General features: G+C 37.6%; 1 long non-coding RNA gene across 1 annotated transcript in view; it reads right to left on the bottom strand.

The window, feature by feature from the left end:
- LOC118765286 overlaps positions 1–16,153 on the bottom strand; it is a 17,886-nt gene extending 1,733 nt beyond the window's left edge. The window contains exons 1-2 of the long non-coding RNA XR_005001125.1: positions 16,141–16,153; positions 9,169–9,182 (exon numbers count right to left, since the gene is read on the bottom strand). This is a non-coding gene — a long non-coding RNA (uncharacterized LOC118765286). The remainder of the gene's footprint in view (positions 1–9,168; positions 9,183–16,140) is intronic.
- Between the last annotated feature and the right edge of the window lie 1,347 nt (positions 16,154–17,500).

The raw sequence follows: 17,500 nt of genomic DNA, 5'->3' as shown, positions 1-17,500 counted from the left end.
TGGAATAAATGATAATCAGACGGGGCAATGTCCAGCGAATATGGTGGGTGGGACATCGCTTCCCATTCAAACTGCCCCAGCCTTTGGAATATCATCCTCGTTCTATGTGGCCAAGCATTATCCCGATGGAAGAACACCTTTCGTTTTGAACCCAAAAATGGTCATTTTTCTTCTAGTGCAGTTGTCGATAAACGGTCATCCATTGTATTCTGTTTCTTTTATCCTAAGTTTTGTGTATTTTGAAGATACTTTGACTGTTATTTCCAGCAGACTGAGTGATTGTAAAGAGACACCTAGATACTTTGAGTTATATGTATGATAACAAAGGCGGTGAACTGACAGAAACGTTAGCACGCCGGGCGAAATGCTTAGCGGTAATTCGTCTGTCGCTACGTTCTGAGTTCAAATTCCGTCGAGGTCGACTTTACCGTTCCTCCTCTCGGGGTCGATGAAATAAGTACAAGTTACGCACTGGGGTCAATATGATCTACTTAATCCGTTTGTCTGTCCTTGTTTGTCCTCTCTGTGTTTAGCCCCTTGTGGGTAGTAAAGAAATAGGTATTTCGTCTGTCTTTGCATTTTGAGTTCAAATTCCGTCGAGGTCGACTTTGCCTTTCATCCTTTCGGGGTCAATAAATTAAGTACCAGTTGCGTACTGAGTCAATCTAATCGACTGGTCTCCTCCCCCAAAATTTCTGGCCTTGTGTCTAGAGCAGAAAAGAATATGTATGATAACAAAAAAAAATCATAATTTCATAATTTCATCGGAAATTAGAGTGAAGACAGTAAGGACGTGTAAAAATATGGTCGCACAAAAAAAACCCCATAAAACCATACTTAATTGGTTTCAAATTCTGGCACAAGGCCAGTGATTTCTTTGGAAGTGTGTAACCCGATTACAGTGTTCAGCTGGTAGTTATTTTATCGAGCCACGAAAGGATGAAAGGCAAAGTCAACCCGGCAGCATTTGAACCCACAAAGCAAAATCTGAAGAAATGCGGGTAAGCATTTTTCTCCGGTGCGGTAACGATTCAGCGAAGCTCGCCGCCATTCCATTATGTAATTATTAGCACAGTTGCATACGCGTAAATTTTGTTCTTGAATTTGTCTGCGCCAAATTCTTTACAACAATGTTTATTAATCCACCCACCCAACAACCGCCCAAGTTAATTTTCCTGTATCTCTGATTAGGTCTCAAAGGTCGCAGATGTAGAAAAGAAAAGAAAAACAGATATTTTTTTCCTGTTTGGAAATGATAGAATATATAAAAGTTACTGTTAGTGACAGCTGTCTCAAAAACACCAAAACAATAATTTATTAAATAAAAACCCTTCATATTTAAAATTAATCAGAAAATGGAGGAAAACTATCCGCTCTCTCTCGTCAAGAAAATGGTGGGCGATGTTCACAGTGAAATTGGTTGGTAAGCGAGTAGGTTCAACACGCAAAAACTGCTGTTTGACATAACTTTACAAATCAACAATGTCCCAGCACGGAAACAGCGTGCAGAGAACGGTTTCGTCGCATGCGCATCCTTCGCGCATCTCGGATATGTGCGGTTGATGGCGCTGTCGTGCATGTGGAGTTTATATCGGACAGACAATGCTTTTTCTCTCCTAGTAGGACTGTCCAACGAGGGACTGGTTGTGAACAATCTGATTTTTAATTCAAATGTATTCTAAAGAAAAAGGTTTTTTTAGAAATATGTACTGTTGTTTAATACCAAGTTAAGTTTGAACGAGAAAACTTAAAATCAATCTCTGCCCAGCCAAGAAGGACATTCCAACAGTATTAATGCCGTCATTTTCCTTCACGCATGGGACCCGGGGACACGTTAATGTTCTTTCTAATCATAGGAATAAATAAATAAGAAATAAATTTAACTGCTGTTTATCAATTGAATCTCTTCTCCATTTTTTTCCTTGCCTTATATACATTCTGGATAAACTTTTGTTTACCTCCACTTGTACGTATTATTCAATTGTACTATTGCCTTGCAACAATAAGCAATAGGTATCCCTCCAGTAGTATATTGGATATTTATTATCCCTTAGATGGCTGTCTAAACTCTAACTCCTATATACATAATTATATTATACATATATATATTTGCATAATATACATATAATATATATATATACATATACATACATATATATATATATATATATATATATATATATATATATATATACACGTATCTTTTATGCTTTTACCCGTTTCAGCCATGCGGCTGCGGTCATGCTGGAGCACCACTGTGGTCTTGCTGATTTCCTCAGTCTGAGGTGTTTCCCATCACCACGCCTGTATGTGTTTATATATATATGATAGATCGCTAGCCACTACACATTCTTTATTTTCTCTCCTTGTTTCTTTCTGTGGAAGAGCGTAGGCTCGAAACGTTAAAGACTTTTTCAATTCCCGAGTGTTATACCAATACATCTGTTTGTTGTCTACACCACCTGTCTTCGTCTTTTGTTTTTTCTTTTGTGAATTCTCCCTATATATATATATATAATATATTATAATATATATATATATATATATATATATATATATGTATATATATATGTATATATATATATATATATATATATATATCTATATATATATATATATATATATATATATATATATATATATATATATATTATATAATATTATATATATAATTTTTATCCAAAAGGGAAACAAAAAAACAACAACAACAGGAACAATTACAGTATTATTATTATAGGCGCTCAGGAGATGGAAGCAGGGAGGTATGACGTTTCGAGCGGAGCCTTCGTCGGAACATAAAGAAGGAAGAGAGAGGAAAGAAAGATCCCAGAGCGGGCAACAGGGAAAGAAAAAGACGACTGGTGTTTACGAGTTGCACATGGTGAAGGCGGATGTTGACGATAACAAGAGCAAAGTGGTTTTTTAAAGGCAAAAGAGTGGAGACAAGGTTGTAACCCAACAGATTGTGTGTATGTGTGAGTGTGTGCATGTGCGTGTGTGTATGTGTGTGTGTGAGGCGAGATGAAAAATATATAATATATATATATATTATATATATAATATATATATATATTATATATATATATATATACATATATATATATAAGTAGAGGCGCAATGGCCTAGTGGTTAGGGCAGCGACTCGCGTCGCAGGATCGCGGTTTCGATTCTCAGACCGGGCGTTGTGTGTGTTTATTGAGCGAAAACACCTAAAAGCTCTACGAGGCTCCGGCAGGGGGTGGTGATCCCTGCTGTACTCTTTCACCACAATGATGGCGGTGCCCCCATGGCCACAGCTCAAGAGCTGAAACTGGAAAAACAAAACAAACAAAACAAAATATATACATATATATATAGAGAGAGAGAGATAGATAGATAGATAGATAGATAGATATAAATAAAAGTTTAAATCCTGTTTTTTTTCTGTTTAGAGAAATATAGTTTGGCTACTTAGAATAAAAATGTCAAACTTAGTTGAGAGTGTTTACACTTGTCTATTGCAATGTCCTCTTTTCTTTATCGATGTGTAGGAGTTTTAAAAGCAGTAACATTTTCTGGGGAATGGCACAAAATGATGCATTTCATCAAGAAACTAATTTTATCAGAAAAACATACCATTAATTTGCAATAAAAACCAGCTATCGACTTATCCATTTCTAAACAAAAACAGTAAAAAACGATTTATAAATCTCTCTCTATATAAACGGCAGTTTGTCTGTGCGTGTTTCTGTGTGTCTGTTTGCTTGTACTCTCACTCTGACCACAGCTTTCAACCGATTCTGATGAAACTTGACACACTCATAGCCCAATGTCATAATTCAAAACTAACGCAGTGAAAATTTTGAAAAGTTCCCCCAGTTCTGAAAAAAATCGATAAATTCGACATGGGGTCGAGAATCAGGAACACAAACCACAAACTGTGTAGGGGACGCAACTCCACCTTTTTTAACTATCAAAAAAAAATTTACCATCATTTTTTTCCATTTTTTTGCTATTTTTTGGCTATAACTCTCAAAAAATGCTTTATAGTTATTTCCCTTACAAACCTGAGCAACGCCGGGCGATACTGCTAGTAATATATAAAGCGCAAAATGAGTTAGAATAAAGAAATAGATGTGTCATCTTTCTAACAAAAAAAAAAAAGAGATTGTCAAAATATAATGGCGCAAAATTAGCAGCTGTCAAAGTTTGCCGTATACCTTACTACAAATTTCATACTTGACGATCTAATCCTAATCCAAAGAGCCAGTTCTCGATGATATGATGTTTTAGATTCATATCATAATCCGTTATTCATAACATCCAGCCTCGATAACGAATACGACAAACAAATTATTTATCATATCCAATAGGTTGCAAATGCTGTTATAAACAATAATACAAATATTATATTTCAGATATAATTTTATTGCTTGGTCGCTGTGACGTAATTGATACCTGATACTTTCAATTTTTTTTTCTCATTCTATTATTAAAAAAAATTAAGTAACAAATAAAATGGTGTTACAATAAAGAATGTAGAGATATCAAGAATAATTACTTGCCTGAAGTGCTACAAGGAAGAATCCAGTGACCTCGTTTTCGAGGACTTGGATGTTAAGTTCTTATAATCCTTTCTAATATATAGGTACATGATGGTAGCGAGCTGGCAGAAACGTTAGCACACCGGGCGAAATGCGTATACGTATTTCGTCTGCCGTTACGTTCGGAGTTCAAATTCCGCCAAGATCGACTTTGCCTTTCATCCTTTCGGGGTCAATAAATTACGTACCAGTTACGCACTGGGGACGATATAATCGACTTAATCTGTCTGTTTGTCTCCTCTGAGTTTAACCCCTTGTGGATTGTAAAGAAATAGGTATTTCGTCTGTCTTTATGTTCTGAGTTCAAATTCCACCAAGGTCGACTTTGCCTTTCATCCTTTCGGGGTCGATAAATTAAATAGCAGTTGTATACTGAGGTCGATCTAATCGACTGGATCCTTCTCCAAAAATTTCGGGCCTTGTGCCTAGAGTAGAAAAGAATATATAGGCACAAGAAAGTAATGAACTGGCAGAAACGTTAGCACGCCAGGCGAAATGCTTAGCGGTATTTCGTCTGCCGTTACGTTCTGAGTTCAAATTCCTCCGAGGTTGACTTTGCCTTTCATCCTTTCGGGTTGATTAAATAAGTACCACTTACGCACTGGGGTCGATATAATTGATTTTCCCGTTTGTCTGTCCTTGTTTGTCCCCTCTGTGTGTAGCCCCTTGTGGGTAGTAAAGTAATAGGTATTTCATCTGTCTTTACATTCTGAGTTCAAATTCCGCCGAGGTCGACTTTGCCTTTCATCCTTTCGGGTTCGATAAATTAAGTACCAGTTACGTACTGGGGTAAAGTTAGTCGACTTCTCCCCACCCCACGCCCAAATTTCGGTCCTTGTGCCTAGAGTAGATAAGAATATATAGGCACAAGGCCTGAAATTTTATGGGAGTGGAACTACTCGATTACGTCGATCCTCACCCCAGAGCTTGACTGATACTTATCTTATCGATTCCGAAAGAGTAGACGGCAGAGCCGACCTAGGGTGAATTTGAATCGGAACATAAAGCTGGAGGAAATGCTGCCAAGCCAAGCATTTTTTCTGGCGTGCAAACGATTCCGCAAGCTACCTCCTTAATTAGGTTCTAACAATAATATATAACCCAGGCATAAATTCATCTTGTGGAAGAGAAATTCTGTAAAACGGACCCCCATAGGGATGGAAAACATTAGACAACTACAGAGAGAAATGTACTCAGAAGAGTCGTGACTAAATATATTTTATCCCATGTTCCATCAGCTCTGCCAGTAAACTGTATTCATGGATTAGTTTTTCATTATGCATTTGTTTGTGTGTGTGTGTGTGTGTGTGTGTGTGTGGAGAGAGAGAGAGAGAGAGAGAGAGAGAGAGAGAGGGTGAGAGGGTGAGAGGGTGAGAGTGTGTGATATTGCTATTGTTTGGCATTGATTGACCAAAACTTTGATCAAAAGCATTTCGACCTTGACCATTCCGTTCTTTTGTATATCTAGATCAAAATTCTTAAAGACAAGGGCAGTAACAGAAAAAAAAAAGCAAACAAAGAAGCGAAAAAACAAAAAAGCGTAAACCGAACAATAAAAACGAGTTCTGAGGTGAATGAGGGAAAATACAAAACGAAACAAATACGTATGTGTGTACATAGGCGTATGTCTTTTGACTTAGCGACAAGTTTTGAAAGAGGTTGTGAGAAAGAATACTAATAGGAACAATAATGTGCCTTTTGGCCTCGAGCTAAAACAAAACGAAAAATTTAGATAAACGCAAAGCTAGAAAAAAGGAAGCGGTTAACTAGTCCAGTGGTCAGTTCAAAGAAAGACTAAGTAGCATGAAAAACAGGAAGAGGGAGGCCTTGTAGTGCCTTATTGGAGGAGAGAGAGCAAAAAAGTGCACGCGAGTTGAGAGGAAAGCGAGTTGAGAGAAAGTGTGAGAGAGGAAGGGCTGCCGCAGAGGCAAAACAGGACAGGAAGGGAAGAAACGAAGAGAGGAATATGTAGAAAGAGAGATTAATGGACACATAGATACAAAACTAGAAGGATGAGCAGAAGGATATAAGGAGAATAAAATGCATCGATGTGAACAGTGAAAGAAAGGTAGGAATAATAGAAAAAAAGGTAGAATGATAAGTATTAAGAGAGAATGTATTAGGGAAGTAGGTTGACAGATGAAGCAATAGGAAGTAGGTATAAACAAAGAAGGAAGGAAGGATAGGGAGATGGATCAGAAGTTGTCGCATGATAATGCCATTGGGGGAAATACATTCATAGCGTTACAATAAATAATAATGTAAAAGGAGGTTCAGAGGGTTACAAACATGCTAAACCTTTCATTTGATGCCGATCAAGCACTATCACAATTTCGATACCATGTGACAAAATAAACAAGGTGGGTATATATATCTAAGTATGTTGTACTGAAACACTTGTACAACTGTAAACAGTCTGATTATCCGTATATATATAAATATTTTGTATATAAATAAAAAAAGGCAGGCGACAGGTTGCTTAGACACATACCGAAAAAATTAGAAATAGCAGTCAAAGACTTTGTATCTATTTTCTACAAATAAGACTCAATATACGACATATCCCTGTAATTCACATATGCAAAACAGAAGGAAGAAATAGCGAAAACAAAGTCTAACGGTTATTTTCGAACGCGTTTCTGGATTAGGAATATAATAAAATATCAATTCCATGTCCTTCGTCTGCGTAAACTTCCACTAAAATAGATTTATCAAATGCTATGTACCTCCACTTCTCGATCAGGCGACATCGAAATAGTGGAAGAAAGCAAGCATAGGCCAAACCTATATAGACGATTGAACCCGTAAATTTTCCCTCCAAAATTTTACCATGCGTATTACAAAAATAGTTCCTTAGAGATAGAAACTATGAGTTGTCGTAAGGGAGGGAAAATTCCAATTAGTAATATAATAAGAGTAAATAATTGCTTTAATGGTTTTTAAAAAACCAACAATTATTTACTGGTAGATTTCGGCATGTAAATATAACCATTAACGGTAGGAACTTCTATAAAAGTTCAATATATATTTTGTATATAAATAAAAAAGGCCACATACCGAAAAAATTAGAAATAGCAAAGACTGTTTATTTCTATTTTCTACAAATAAAACTCAAAATACGACATATCCCTGTAATTCACATATGCAAAGCAGAAGGAAGAAATAACGAAAACAAAATCTAACAGTTATTTAGGAACGCGTTTCTGGATTAGGAATATAATAAAATATCAATATCAATATAAATATCGTGCAGTTATGTACAGGTTGCCGGAAGAAAAGCAGGCCAAAAACGGCTTTATCGATCGCATTCTCATCTTGAATCGATTTTTGAAATTTTTTCAAGACTTATACACGCCCTGATACCGTCGGTATCTACATATCAAATTTGAGCGTAATCGGATGGCGGATGCCCGAGATCCTAGAAGATACACACACACAAACACAGACAGAACGGATTTTATATAAAATATGTATATACACACACACACACACACACACACACCACACACACACACACACACATATATATATATATATATTATATATATATATATATATATTATTATTATTATTATTATTATTAATCTATATTTTGTTTCTTTTCATTTGTTTTGCTCGCTTACGTTCTATTTTTCACTCTTATTATTTTATATATATATATATATATAGGGAATAAATGTAGAAGATATGGAGACTGGTGCAACCTCAAAAATTATTTTTTATTTTACAATGTCATACAGCATGTTTTTTGTGGTTACGACGGCCTACACGTGTTTCCACTGCTCAGAGTATGGGCAGTTGCGTATGTAATAATAGGGCATAATTGTCAGTGCAGCTTGATTCAAAGTCTTTCAGCTAACTTGATTCGAAGCGAACTGAATTCAGTTAGATGTTTAATGGTTAGGGTTGAAAGAGAAATGAGAAGAGATTTTTTAAATCTGAACCCAGTTGCCCCGGTAGGTTTCTGCATAATTTCACTCAACAAATTCGCTAAAGTATTGGACCACTGGGGCTATCGTAGAAAATACATGACCATGTTGCCACGAGTTGGTACTGAATCCTACCTACCTACCTACCTACCTACCTACCTACCTACCTACCTACCTACCTGCCTGCCTACATACATATATACATACATACATACATACATACATACATACATACAACATACATACATACATATTCCTGCACATATATACGCAGATGTATGTGCGTATCGAGAAAGGATTGCCAGTAAATAAGCGCATTGATTAAAAATACTTTATTGCTTTTATTTCGGTTTTATTGCATTTATTGCACCCCTTTACATTAAGGTGGACTTAACCATTCCATAAAGATCGATAAATAATTACCAAACTACTTGGTGGTCGATATAATGGCCAAAAAATGGAAGGCAAACGAAAATACAAAAATTACAGTCTGAAAACCTTTTCCCTATCGTGACCGCAATCCGAAAATATCAAAAAGAAGAAAATAAATAAATAAATAAATGGAGAAGGAATCGGCTAGAACTGGGAAATATTCTATTCTACTCTAGGCTCAAAGCTTAAATTTTTGAGGAAGGGGCCATTCGATCAGATCGAACCCAGTACACAACTGCTACTTAATTTATCGACCTCGAAAGGATGAAAGGCAAAGTCGATCGTGCCGGAATTTGAACTCAGAACAAAAGACAGACGAAATACCTATTTCTTTACTACCCACAAGGGGCTAAACACAGAGGAGCGAACAAGAACAGACAAACGGATTAAGTCGATTGTATCGACCCCAGTGCGTAACTGGTACTTATTTAATCGACTCCGAAAGGATGAAAGGCAAAGTCGACCTCGGCGGAATTTGAACTCAGAACGTAACGGCAGACGAAATACCTATTTCTTTACTACCCACAAGGGGCTAAATACAGAGGGAACAAACAAGGACAGACAAACGGATTAAGTCGATTACATCGACCCCAGTGCGTAACTGGTTTATCGACCCCCAAAAGGATGAAAGGCAAAGTCGACCTCGGCCGAATTTGAACTCAGAACGTAACAGCAGCCACCAAGTATTTTGTCCGGCGTGCTAATGTTTCTTATTTCTTTACTACCCACAAGGGGCTAAACAAGGACAGACAAACGGATTAAGTCGATTATATCGACCCCAGTGCGTAACTGGTAGTTATTTAATCGACCCCGAAAGGATGAAAGGCAAAGTTGACTTTGGCAGAATTTGAACTCAGAACGTAACGGCAGACGAAATACGGCTACGCATTTCGCCCGGCACGCTAACGTTTCTGCCAGCTCGCCGCCTTGGAATTGGGAAATATTTCGGTAGTGGTTGTTATGGTAATGTGGTAGTTTTTTGTTTTTGCTTTTGCTTCGTAGTTTTGTGGAAATAACAACTTTCATGTCAATTCTATAGTACCATTTGAGCAGTAGTTAACTCCCTTTCCTTCCAAACACAAACACAAGCACACACACACACACACACACACACATACACACACATATATACACACGCACACACGCACGCACACATGCACCCAGGAACGCCCTAACGAACAACCTGCATCGTATATTCTTAGAAACAATAGTCCCATGATTATAGAACACTTATTTTTTTCTGCTGATCTTGAGAGTTTGAAACGTAACGTAGCCTCCATTGTTCTCAAAGTACCAAAGTATCTAGGTGCCTCTTTAGAAATAACAGTCAAATTGTCTTCAAATCACACAAACTTAACATAAAAGGAACGAATTACACCGAATAACATAAGGCGGTTTCATTTCGTCTGAAAAATAAATGGTGAATGAGTCTTAGAGCAGAAAAGTCCTCTTTTTTCTTTCCTTCTACTTTGCTCGTTCGTTCGTTCGCTCCTTCTTTCTTTCCTTCCTTCCTTCCTATCTATCTATCTATCTATCTATCTATCTATCTATCTATCTATCTATCTATCTATCTGTCTGTCTGTCAGTCTGTCTGTCTGTCTGTCGGTCTGTCTGTCTGTCTGTCCTTCTTTCTCACTTTCCTTTTCTTTCTTTCTTTCTTTCTTTTTCTTCTTTCTTTCTTTTTCCTCTTCGTATAATTCTTTGGTTTCTTAATTTTTTTGCTTATTTCCTCTATTTTCTTTTCTCATACTCACTTTTCCCTTATTCTCTTTATCCCATTCCACTTCTCTTTCTGTCTCATTCATCGATTCATTCATTTTCACTCGTTATTCTTTCTTTTTTTCCTTCATGGTTACTTTCTTTTTCTTCGTATGTTTTTATTATTATTTTCTTAATTTCTTTTGTTTTCCCTTTTTATTCCCTCCTTCTCTTTTATCATTCTGTTTTTCATTCTCTCTTTCACTTTCATCCTCTTCTCAGACTCATTCATTCATTCTTCTGTGTACTTTCTTTCCCGTTTCTTTCTTTTCCCGTTTTTGTTTCTTTGTTTCGTTTCTTCATTCATTCATTCATTCATTCATTCATTCATTCATTCATTCATTCATTCATTCAATCTTTCTTTCTTTCCCTCTCATTCTTTCTTTTTCCTTTCTTTCTTCCTTCCTTCCGTTCTATCTATCTATCTATCTATCTATCTATCTATCTATCTATCTATCTATCTATCTATCTATCTATCTACCAATCTATCTACCAATCTATCTATCTATCTATCTATCTATCTATCTATCTATCTATCTATCTATCTATCTATCTATCTATCTACCAATCTATCTATCTATCTATCTATCTATCTATCTATCTATCTATCTATCTATCTATCTATCTATCTATCTATCTATCTATCTATGTATCTATCTATCTGTCAACACCCGTTAAAAGGAGGGCTGGGCATGCCGTGGTTGATGATGCGCAGACACGCGCTGAGACTGCGACATCTCCGGCTCTATGTAGACGACGGTGAACAGGTGTGGTCGCCGTTTGTGAGGCACGCATTCCCGCAACTCGTCTCCATGACCGAACTACAGTCGTGGATCAAAAAGAGGCCGAAGAAGGGCGAATGGCACCGCGAGTGTCGCGTTGCTCTCAAGCAACTCTGCCGTCCCGGGTCGACCTTGAGTGACTTCAACACAACCAAGCATTCTATAGGGGATTAGTGGAGGGGAGGTACGACGACGAGCTCGGGGCAAACCTGGGCGTCGACGAGGAATACCTGACCCGCCTGTTTCAAACGACTTTCGGCCCGGGACCTATGGACAACTTCCAGAGATCCCTGGCCTGGCGGTGCTACCGAGAAGCGCTACCCGTTCGGGATAAGCTCTATAGGCATGGCTCGAGAAACACGGGGCCGACCTGCCCGATGCGGGCAGAGCGACGAAACCGCTCTGCACGCAATCGTGCAGTGTCCAGCAATTTCCCACCTGTGGGCTTATGTCGAACGACTGTTGTCACGTGTGGGACGTGTCGGTTTATCAGCCGAGTCTATCGTTAATATCGTCACGCCTCCTTCCTTCAAACGGGAAGGAAGAGCTATTTTTATCATACTTGTGGCTATGGCGAAAGAATGTATCTGGTGGACGCGCCTGAAAGGATTAGAGACAAACACTTTCCTCTCTGGTCAATCTCTCATCAACTTCTTCAAGTATCACTTGAAGAGGAAAGTGAGAGTAGAGAGGCAAGTTTTGTCTAGTGAATGTTTTTAAAAAAGATGGGTGAATGTAGCAAGGATGGCACGTACGAATGACGAAGCCACCTTGACTATGATTCTATGAACCGTAAAAATTAATACAGAGAGTTGCTTATTTGCAAAAAAAAAAAAAAAAAAAGAAATATAACATGTGACTTCATTGACCGAGGTTACCGTGGTCTTTTCCGTAGGCTTTTCTTTCCACGGGTAAACCTCACCTGTCCTCCCCTTTACACTTCATATTGACATTTCTGTGATAACGATCCCTATTGATCAATTTTTTCCTCTCCCCCTTTTTTTAACCCCCCCTTTTTTTTGTCCTCTTTCTCTCCTTTTACGATCCCTTTTGATCGACCCCCCCTTTTTTATTTTATTTTAATTTTTTTTTTTTATTAAAATTTTTTTTTATTTTTTAAACCTTCAAAAGAAAAGCTCTACCTTGTAATTTGTTCTATCTGTGTGCAGCCCTGTGTGGCTAATAAAGAAACATATCTATCTATCTATCTACCTTTCTTCTTTCCGTTCTATCTATCTACCTTTCTTCCTTTCTTTCTTTCTGTCTTTCTTTTCTCATTTTCCTCCCAATATGCTTTGCCTTTCATTCTTTTTTTTTTGTTTTGTTTTACTAATTCCATCCTACACGCCCTTCAAGATTACTGTCTTTGACCTCTTGTGTAGTTCAAGAACAACGTTATCTTCATGTTTGTTTGTGCCGAAAAAAATTTCAAGAGAGAAATGGTTAGTTCCATAGATCTCAAACAAAAACACGCAGATATAAAAGGAAAGAGAGAAAAAAACTGAAACAGAAGTCATATCTAGAATATATATATATATATATATATATATATATATACATACACTCTACATCCATGACGTACACACATACTCTAAACCACGACACGTTCACACACACACACAGTGCCACACACACGCACGGATGCACACACACACAAACACACACATACACAAACACTCACCCGCACTCACATATGCATTGCATGTAATACAGACATTCACATGCATACAAATACATCTCTCCAACCTCAAAGATGTAATTTTCATGTACTATGTCTTCCATTGGGTTATGTGCGTGCGAATGTGTGTGTGTGCGTGTGTGTGTGCGTGCGTGCGTGTGTGTGTGTGAGTGTGTGATAGCGTGGTTTTGGGTACGAGCTATCGCGGTCACATCTCTCCTCCTGGGTAAATATTGATGTCATTGTTACCATTATTATTATTATTATTATCATCATCATCATCATCATCGTTGTTATTGTTGTTGTTGTAGTTGTCATTATTGTTATTATTGCTGCTATTGTTGCCGTTGTTGTTGTTAATGAGGTTTGTGTGCGGCGTGTGTGGGGTGGGGTGGGTGGGTTTGTGAATATTATCATTTCTGTCTTTATTTTCTTCTTGCCGGAAAGCAATTATCTATTTTATCTTTTTCACATGCCACTGTTAAATGCCGCTTTGTCTCCATCTCGAAGATCTAATTTGGATGAGGTGGCGACCGTCTTATCTTGATGTTAACTCAAAAACTATTCGCTCAATAAAGAATACACTAAGATCTTTAACTATACTTATTTATATATCTATTTATTTATTCATTCATTCATTCATCAATCGGTCTCTCTCTTACTTTCACTTTCAGTTTCGTATCATGTGTCCCCCCTCTCTCTCTCTCTCCCTCTCTCTCTATCTGTCTATTTGTCTGCTTGTCTCCCTGACTAATTGTCTCTCTTTGCCTCTCTTTTTCTTTTTAGCTCTGTCCTAGTTTTTAGGGTTTCTCCTCCCAACTTTTCCTTGTATCACCCATTCATCTTTCTTTATGCCTCGTAATTATCAAATTAGCGACTATAGTAATGATATTAATGCTGCTGCTGATGATGATTATGCTTTCCAATTTTGGTACAATGCCAGCAGTTTCGGAGGAGAGGTTAAGCCAATTAAATTGACCCCAGTATCCAACTAGTACTTATTTAATCGGCGATTCTGCAAGCCCGACTAATAATAATAATAATAATAATAATAATAATAATAATAATAATAATAATAATAATAATTGTTAGAATTAACATTACAATACCTACCGAAATTGTGATGCACCCATAAACATTTAAGAAACAAGAATAAGAAGAAAGAATAAACAAGTGGAAAATGAAATCACTGATGGGCAATATCTCAGAGAAGTCGAAGGGAAGGACAAGACTAATACTTGGAGATGGCTAAGAGAGAGTGATCTGAAAGGATGCACCGAGGAGCAAGTTCTGAGAACTACAGCAAATTCCAAATAGATATGAGTAGCGAATCAACCCTTTGTAGGATTTGTGGCAGCAAAAACGAAGCAATCTCACATATGTGTAGCAAGTTGGCTAAGAGTAGCAAGTTGGCTAAGAGTAGAACAAAAGGAGGCACGGTAACGTGGATAAGTTTTTCCACTGGAGACTATGTGAAAAGTACGGCCTGGACAGAGCCCGGAAATGGTACGAACATGAAAAAGGAGTCACCCTTAACAATGAATAAAAGATACTGTGGATTTTACAATCCAATGTGATTCTGCTCGGAGACCAGATATTGTTGCGGTAGATAAAGGAAAAAAGGAAACCAAGATTATAGATATTGCAATATCTGGAGATGCGCGCATGCGTGACAAAGAACTAGAGAAGATGGAAAAGTGCAGACTACTAAAAGACGAAATTGCAAGAATGTGGGCTATGAGGAGAGTGTCTGTCATTCCAGTAGTTGTAGGGGTACTCGGAGCACTAACAATCAAGTTTGAGAAATATGTCAAAGAAATCAGAATTGACATGAGAGCAGAGCAAACCCCCCCAAAAACTGCTATGCTGGGTACAGCTAGGATTTTGAGATTGGTACTTGGGTGTTGAATGTCTTCCACGATAATTAACAACCAATTATCAAAGCTTATAATGTGCGGAAAGCGACCCTGTGGGATCTCCGACAGCAGGCTGCTGTCTGCTCTCGCAGAATTTACCAGAACAAACAAGACCGAGCATTCTGCTTTTTGCAGTGTGAAGTATATTTACCACTTAAATGTGGCTAACCATTAAGTGTGGATGCTACTGTAGCTTGTAGCCCCAGAGAACATCTTCTCCGGCTGGTTATTGACACACTTTCTGTGCCCTATCAGTATTTCCAACGGGAAGCCATCCTTCCCATCATCGGCCTGACGTGATATATATTTTTTTTTCTATCAGTAATTAAAAATAGAACAAATTCTAAAATAATTTTATCATGATGAACATTTTAGTACCGGTTTCAGTCTTTGCGACTTTTTCCTCTTACAGTAAAGCATGAAAAACAATCAAATTGTGGACAAATTAAATGAAATGGTTTAAAAATATTTCCATAGTTTTCAAACACAAGGAACATTTTCCATTTTCAGCCTGATTTTATAGAGGGGAAAATTATGAAGCTGGGTTGTTTGTTAGTGGTGCACATGTCGATGTGTTCGCTGAATGCTATTTCTTCTGTATTCTCGAATTTTGATCTGGGATCTATGTAGAGCCATCCTTTGGCGTAGAATATTTTTGGATTGGCCTATGTATTGTTCTCGACACCCCGAGCAAGTTAATGCATATATTATGTTTCCGAAGCACATGTAAAGTTCTTTTTTACTGTAAAACATTGACCCCGTTTGAAAGAGAACTCCGATCCCTCAATTAGGTTGAGTTCGTGGCTGTTAAGTTGTAGGGTATGTTGAAAGCCTATATCAATTAGTGATGGTGGGTAGTTCCTGGTAATGAGTGTATCCTTTAGTTCATGTAGTAGTATGTCCCTGGTGTTTGTATTAGAAACTATAGTACAATTCCTTTTTGCTAGGTCGAAGGGGATATTCATCCTAGTGTAAAGAGAATGGTGACAGGGGACGAAAAATGATTTATCTATAACAATGTGAAGCGTAAACAATCGTAGCGAAAGCGCAGCGAACCATCACAAACAGCATCCAAGTCGATACTTCACCCGAAGAAGGTTGTACTTTCGATTTGATGGCATTAGAAGCATGCTGTCTTTTACAAGTTTCTTTCTACAGCTCCATCTCGCTCCCGATTTTGACTTCTTCACCTCATTCCATTACAGTTTCCTTCTTCCTTCTTATGTGGACATTTGAATTTCACATGGTCCTGTGATCCTTGTCAGTTGCTGCCAGCTTGATAAACTTAAATGTAAAACTCTCATTGATTTCTCTTCGTTCTACTTTTCCCCTGAAGAAGGACTACGTCCGAAAAGTTGGATTTTCCACTCCTCGCGGCAAATTCACTGTACTCTATGGATTTTACTAAATACACACACTCACACACAAGTCACGCACCACACATGCTTACACGTACGCACGCGCATACACACCTACACAAACATATCTACATATTTATTTCTTTAATGTGTTTTCCAAGAAGCTCTGTGAAAATGAATATAAGGTGCAAAGCATGCAGAGAACTACACTGATTTTAAGACGCAATACCATTACTCTCGGTGGCCCAGCATTGGCAAAGAGGGCAAGAAGCTAAATATCTCATGTTATACATCAGAGCATCCTTCTCCAAGACATGTTCTAGCAAGTACTCGACGTCTATTATTTCCAGGCCATCTTGTGGCATGATCATTCATGGTCACGGGTATTTCTATTTCTCCACGCCATTGCTATACAATCGTTGACTCTACGTTGAGTTCGTCCGTCATTTAGACAATTACTGCGTTTTGTCCTGCTGGGTTTCTAGAAAACCTTACCAGGAAAAGCCTGATGGGGGGACCAATTTAGAAATTTAGATAACAAAGTTTCGACTGTTCAACATGACTGCATGTCAGGTCACCAATGACTTGTACTGGCAACATACATACATACATACATAGATACGTATATACATACATAATACATACATATAAGCATATATATATATATATATATATATATATATATATATATATATATATATATATATATATATATATATATGTGCATGTATATACATGCATATATGTGTGTGTGTGTATATACATATATATTAATGCTTATATATATATATGTGTGTGTGTGTGTGTGTGTATGTCTATTCATAATCATACACACATACACATAGATGTATGTATTCACTCTCCAGAGAACGTTTTAGTATGTGGCATAGCGGGAAGTATGAAAGAGTAGAGTTGGTGGTGGAATTATTAGGGGTGAGGGTTAGAAGTAATAGTAGTGGGGGTTGTTTTGATGTTTGTGGTTTTGGTGGTTTTGATAATGGCAGTTGTTTGATGATATCCAGGTTGTCTTCGTGGTCACGTTCGTGATGGAGATTTTTGACATG

The sequence above is a fragment of the Octopus sinensis genome, linkage group LG11 (genome assembly GCF_006345805.1).
Source record: "Octopus sinensis linkage group LG11, ASM634580v1, whole genome shotgun sequence".
NCBI lineage: Eukaryota > Metazoa > Mollusca > Cephalopoda > Octopoda > Octopodidae > Octopus > Octopus sinensis.
This window is presented reverse-complemented; position numbering and strand designations above follow the sequence as displayed.